General features: G+C 33.9%; 1 pseudogene; it reads left to right on the forward strand.

Moving 5' to 3' along the window:
• LOC107558815 (long-chain-fatty-acid--CoA ligase 3-like) overlaps positions 1 to 5846 on the forward strand; it is a 23014-nt pseudogene that overhangs the window by 4991 nt on the left and 12177 nt on the right.

Below are 5846 nucleotides of genomic sequence, written 5' to 3' on the forward strand. Positions count from 1 at the left end.
AACATGCATTTTGTTACGCGGGTATGTTAATGTTTATGTCAGATGTGAGTGTGAGTGTGCGTGTGCATAAATATTTAAGCTTATCATCATGAGTGTGTGTTGATGTTTTCGTGGCGACCTCCTCTCTGTTTGTGTCTCATGGCTGAAGTGTCGTGCCCTCAGGCAGTGACGCAGACTGATGATGTCACAGAATGTGGCTCACCGACCCCCTGTGTTCTCTGTGCAGCCGTGTGTGTGTGTGTGTGTATGTGTTTATGTCTGTATATGAGCGAGAAAGTGAAGGCACATGGATTGTTTCATATGTGTTTGTCATATGCAAAAATGTGTGTGCAGCGTATATACCCATATGAATGTTTATTCATGTGTGCATGATTAGCTTTGTGTGCTGTGTGTGTGTGTTTGTATGTGTGTCTGTGTGTTCTGGCTTGTGCTTGTTTGCCCTCATCCTGAACTTTTCACAGCCATGCGTGCTGTTACTACTGATAAGAGAAAAATAAGGGAAATCTTTTCATCATCACCAGCAAAGAACTTCTGGAAACCAAACTCAAGGTGATCAAACACTCAAAACACTCAAACTGGTTTTAGTCACATCAAACAAATATTTAATAGGACTAACAAAAAATGTATCTAGCATCTGATGTAATTGAAAATATACACCAGTTTGAAAGTGTTTGCAAAAAAAGAAGTCTCTTCTGCTCACCAAGGCTGCATTTATTTGATCAAAAATACAATAAAAACGAAAATATTGTAAAATATTATTACAATTTAAAATAACTGTTTTATATAACAATATATTTTAAAATGTAATTTATTTCTGCGATAAAAAACGCTGAATTTTCAGCATCATTACTCCAGTCTTCAGTGTCACATGATCCTTCAGAAATCATTCTAATATAAGACACTTCTTCCAAAAACCTTAACAAATTATTTGGCCAGTAGTGCATATATAATTTACTGTATATGTTGCTTGCAAAGGAGAACGATGGTGTAACCTTGACCCTTTAAATCTAATGGGCATGGAAAAATAAAAACAATAATATCACAGTCTACTTTTCAGAATCCAACCAAACCCCAATGGATTAACCACGCCCCTCCTACTGAATATTATATTTCGCTTTGAAATGCATCAATTGTTTTTGATTGATGCAAATGCAAGAAAGAGTTGTTTCAACCCATTAAAAGCTTATTTCTTCTGTTGAACCCAAAAGAAGATATTCTGGAAAAACAAAAAAGAAAAAAAAAATGATGGTCCCCATTGACTTCCATAATATTATTTTCCATACTATGGAAGTCAAGGGGGACCATCAACTGTTTGGTTATCTATATTCTTCAAAATATCTTCTTTTATGTTCAACAGAAAAAAGAAACTCATACAGGTTTGAAATAACCTGAGGGTGAGTAAATGATGACCAGATTTAAATTTTTGGGTGAACTATCCCTTTAAATACATGCACTAATGTTTTTCTGCTTGTATTTTGACACAGAATATTTTGCTAGAGGTGCCGAGATTGCGGCACATCATCGTTGTGGATGATAAACTCAAGAGCGGCTCTGAATACCCACGAGGCATCAGTGTCCACAGCATGGCGGCTGTGAAGAGGCTGGGGGCTCATCCTGAGAATGGTACTACTGTGTATGTGTGTGTGTGTGTTTGAGGTCGCTTCAGGTCATGTGAATGAGAAATCCTCCATCTGTGTCAAATTAAGGCCAGGGTCGAGGGCGTCCCTGACTCTTTCACTCTGCCTTTTACTTCCTCCATTATAGCTCTCTGTGAAGCAGGACTGACCTTCAACAGCTGGTAGTAGTAGTCGTTTACACACTGGATAGTGTGTATATGTGTGTGTGTGTGTGTGTGTTGGGTCATGTTTTCTCACACTGCCACAGACTTCACATGACATCGAGCTGATCTTCCTCCTTCAGCTCGACATGACATTCGATCTGTTCCGAGTCAGTGTGCTAATGCTAAATCACGTTGTGCCTCAAAATGCACAAATGTACACACTCGAATTCCCATGTTCCACATTTACGGTTCTGAAATCTTGGAACTGTTTAAATGGCACTCTGGTTTTCAAAGCTAAAACGTCCTGTTCTGCTACTGACATCCGGCGCCCACTTGCTGTTCTTATCTTATTCATTCATTCGCACATAAGACTATATTTTTACTTTTATAGTCTTTATCAATGTACTTCAAACAACTATAAATTAATGTTTACAACTTATCCTCCCCTCATCTCCAGTGTTATGGGTGTTTGCCTTCATTTAATCTGGTTCTAAACCAGGGTTGCTATTGTTAACTAAAATATTGTTTCCGTTAATTTAAATAAAACTGAAATGAACTAAAATTTAAATAAACATAAATAAAAAAAAACTTAAATAAAAAAAACTTGAATTATTAAAAAAATGAAAATTAGAAATGTTGCCATGGCAACAGACTAAAAAAAACTTGAAGTACTATGGTTAAAAATTTTAAAAACGTAAAAAATATTTTTAATGTTAATAAATCTTAACTATTCTTTAAAAATAAATAAAAATGACAAAAGCACCACAAAAATACTAAAACTAAAATTTAAATATAATAATAAAAACTAATTCTAAATATTAATAAAACCCATATGAGGTTAATCCGTGAACCACACAAGTTCATGCTGCTCTCTCTGTAGAATGAACAAAAATAACAAAAGCACCATAAACGTGTCATGAATGTATTTCAGTTTTCACTGAATATGCTTTCATTGTACAGAAAACATCTCCTTTTGTTTTCAACAGAAAATTTTATATTTGAATGAACTATTCCTTTAAGAAAACAGATCAGAGCTCATTGTCTGTCAAACGTGTCTTATTGGATCGTAATATTTCTGTCTTAAATATCTTTAGTTGAATATGAATATGAATAAAAATGTAAATAATATAAAAAACCTATATATATGTTTGTGTGTGTGTGTGTGTGTGTGTGTGTGTGTATAGAACATTTTGTGTACATTATTTAAATTTTTATTCAGATTTTTTTATATTTAAAATAGAAATATATATATATATATATATATATATTATTTTTTATTGTTACTCTGGTATTATTTTCATCATAAAAAAATCCATAGAAGCTGACATTGCTTAAAAAAAAATTCTACAAAAAATAACATTACTGCAGTCAGATTAAAAATTGCGATTTCCAGAACTGGAAAATACATAGAAATGAATAAAAAGTCAGGAAAATGTGTAGTGAATATACATGTTTCTAGTCATTTTTAATTGGCTTGAATTCTCTATTAAATGGATTTTGAGGTTTAAAAATGAATCACAAATGATAGAAAAAGTCATGGAAATTCATCTGTCAAAGGGTGTTGGAACTGTGTATTAATATATTAAAAACTGAGTACATTCTGAATAAAACACTGAAATAACAAATTTGCCTCCATCCATGTATTTTTAATTTTGCTATAAGTTTTTGAAAGTAAACTAAGTAAAAAAGCTCTGTGACGTCACAATGAAACACTCTCATGTGTGATTTCACAATTGCACAATAATGAGATGAAAGCACTGCTCTATGATGTTACAAATGTGACCCTGGACCACAAAACCAGCCTTAAGCATCAATTTTTCAAAATTGAGATTTATACATCAAAGCTGAATAAATAAGCTTTCCATTGATGTATGGTTTGATAGGATCGGACAATATTTGGCTGAGATACAACTATGTGAAAATCTGGAATCTGAGGGTGCAAAAAAATCTAAATATTGACAAAATCGCCTTTAAAGTTGTTCAAATTAAGTTCTTAGCAATGCATATTACTAATCAAAAATTAAGTGTTGATATATTTACGGTAGGAAATTTACAAAATATCTTCATGGAACATGATCTTTACTTAATATCCTAATGATTTTTGGCATAAAAGAAAAATCGATCATTTTGACACATACAGTGTATTGTTGGCTATTGCTACAAATATACCCCAGCGACTTAACACTGCTTTTGTGCTCCAGGGTCACAAATAAACATTCAGGAGATCAAAGCACTCTTCAGTCACAGTGAAGCATTGACTAGTTCAAATTGAATTGCTAGTGGTTAATAGAGTAATCCCTTAATATTTAATAGAATATAATTTGTAGTAACTCCGGCCTACTTCTGTCCACAGTGTCGAGGCAGAGACGGCCTGCGTGTGCGTCTGATGTGGCTGTGATCATGTACACCAGCGGCTCCACCGGCATGCCAAAAGGAGTCATGATCTCTCACAGTAATATTATTGCTGGAATCACCGGCATGGCTGAGAGAATTCCCAACCTCGGGTATGAAACACATCCACACATACTGTACACGCTACCATCCTGACATCTGTCTTCTGCTTGTGGATATCGTATGCTTATCAGTGCTTCCTAGAAAACCAGTCATTCCCTATGGATGAAGTAAACAGAGTGAGAAAAAACTGTGACAATTATGGGTCTGTGGGGATTTCTGTGCCACGCTCTGTATATTATATATGTCATGTGTATTTTATACATGACATATGCATGCTGTTTTTACAAATCTTGTGAACTCAGCAAGAAAATACAGTGAAAATGCAACTAAAACATAAAATAATACAATATAATAAACTACTTTCCTATTGTTAGGGAAAATTACGTCCGTCTATATAGATTATTAACCATTTGGATGTAAATATGATCTTCTTGAAAATGAAGTTTCCGGTTGGTAAGATATTTGAATGTTTTCTTACGATATTTTCTTATTAAAGTCTCTTCTGCTCACCAAAGCTGCATTTATTTGATCAAAAGTACAATAAAAACAGAAATATTGTGAAATATTATTACAAATTAAAACAGCTGTTTTCTATGTGAATATCTGTTAAACTGTAATTTATTTCTGTGATCAGAGCTGAATTCTTAATCATTACTCCAGTCTTCAGTGTCACACGATCTTCAGAAATCAGTATAATATGTTGATTTGCTGCTTGAGAAACACTTATGTTTATTATCAATGTTGAAAACAGTTGTGCTGCTGAATATTTTTGTGAAAACTGTGATGCATTTATTTTTCAGGATTCTTTGATGAATAAAAAGTTTGAAATATAAATCTTTTGTAACATTTTAAATGTCATTACTGTCACTTTTGATCAGTGTAAAACAACCTTGCTGGATTCAAGTATTTCTTAAAAAAAAATTCATAATTATCAAGTAAATACTAAGTAAAAATCAGAAAAAAACACTATTATATATGATGTATATTTTCTGTTACACTTGCATGTTTTATACACGATGCATGAAATAGGCCTGATAATCAGGGGCGGACTTACCCATTAGGCAAAGGTAGGCGACCGCCTTGGGTCCCCAAAAGCCAAGGGCCCCCTAAAATGCTTTTCATATAGGATATGCGCATTAAGCATGGACACGCGAACGTTTGCAGTTTACGGTGTTTATTACCATGACAACCGTCCGAGTCTGTGGCGCCTGCAGGTGTACGGCTGTACGCACTGTGAGTACCATGAGCACTCAGACTGATCTGAGATTTGCCCCGCAAACATTTCGACTGAACCCATACCGTTAATTATGAATTTATCAGTCTTTTCAGCATAGAAATATTACGTCAATATCTGCATAGAAATATTACGCCAAATAGAAGCAGAAAATCGTGCTATACGCACTTTCATGAGATCGGCTTAGCCTACAACAATTAATTTGTTGGCTATTTTACAAATGGGAATACAACGAATTCATGACTGTGTTTATATTCATGCTACCCGTAAAATGTATAGTGAAAAGTACTTTAAAAGCATCTGGAATGCAATAGAGTAATTTTAAAGCTGTTTTTTAAAGCATTTGCTGCATGGATAAAAAATATAAATAATTAACAT

This window comes from Sinocyclocheilus grahami, unplaced genomic scaffold (assembly GCF_001515645.1).
Source record: "Sinocyclocheilus grahami isolate Dianchi unplaced genomic scaffold, SAMN03320097.WGS_v1.1 scaffold661.1, whole genome shotgun sequence".
NCBI lineage: Eukaryota > Metazoa > Chordata > Actinopteri > Cypriniformes > Cyprinidae > Sinocyclocheilus > Sinocyclocheilus grahami.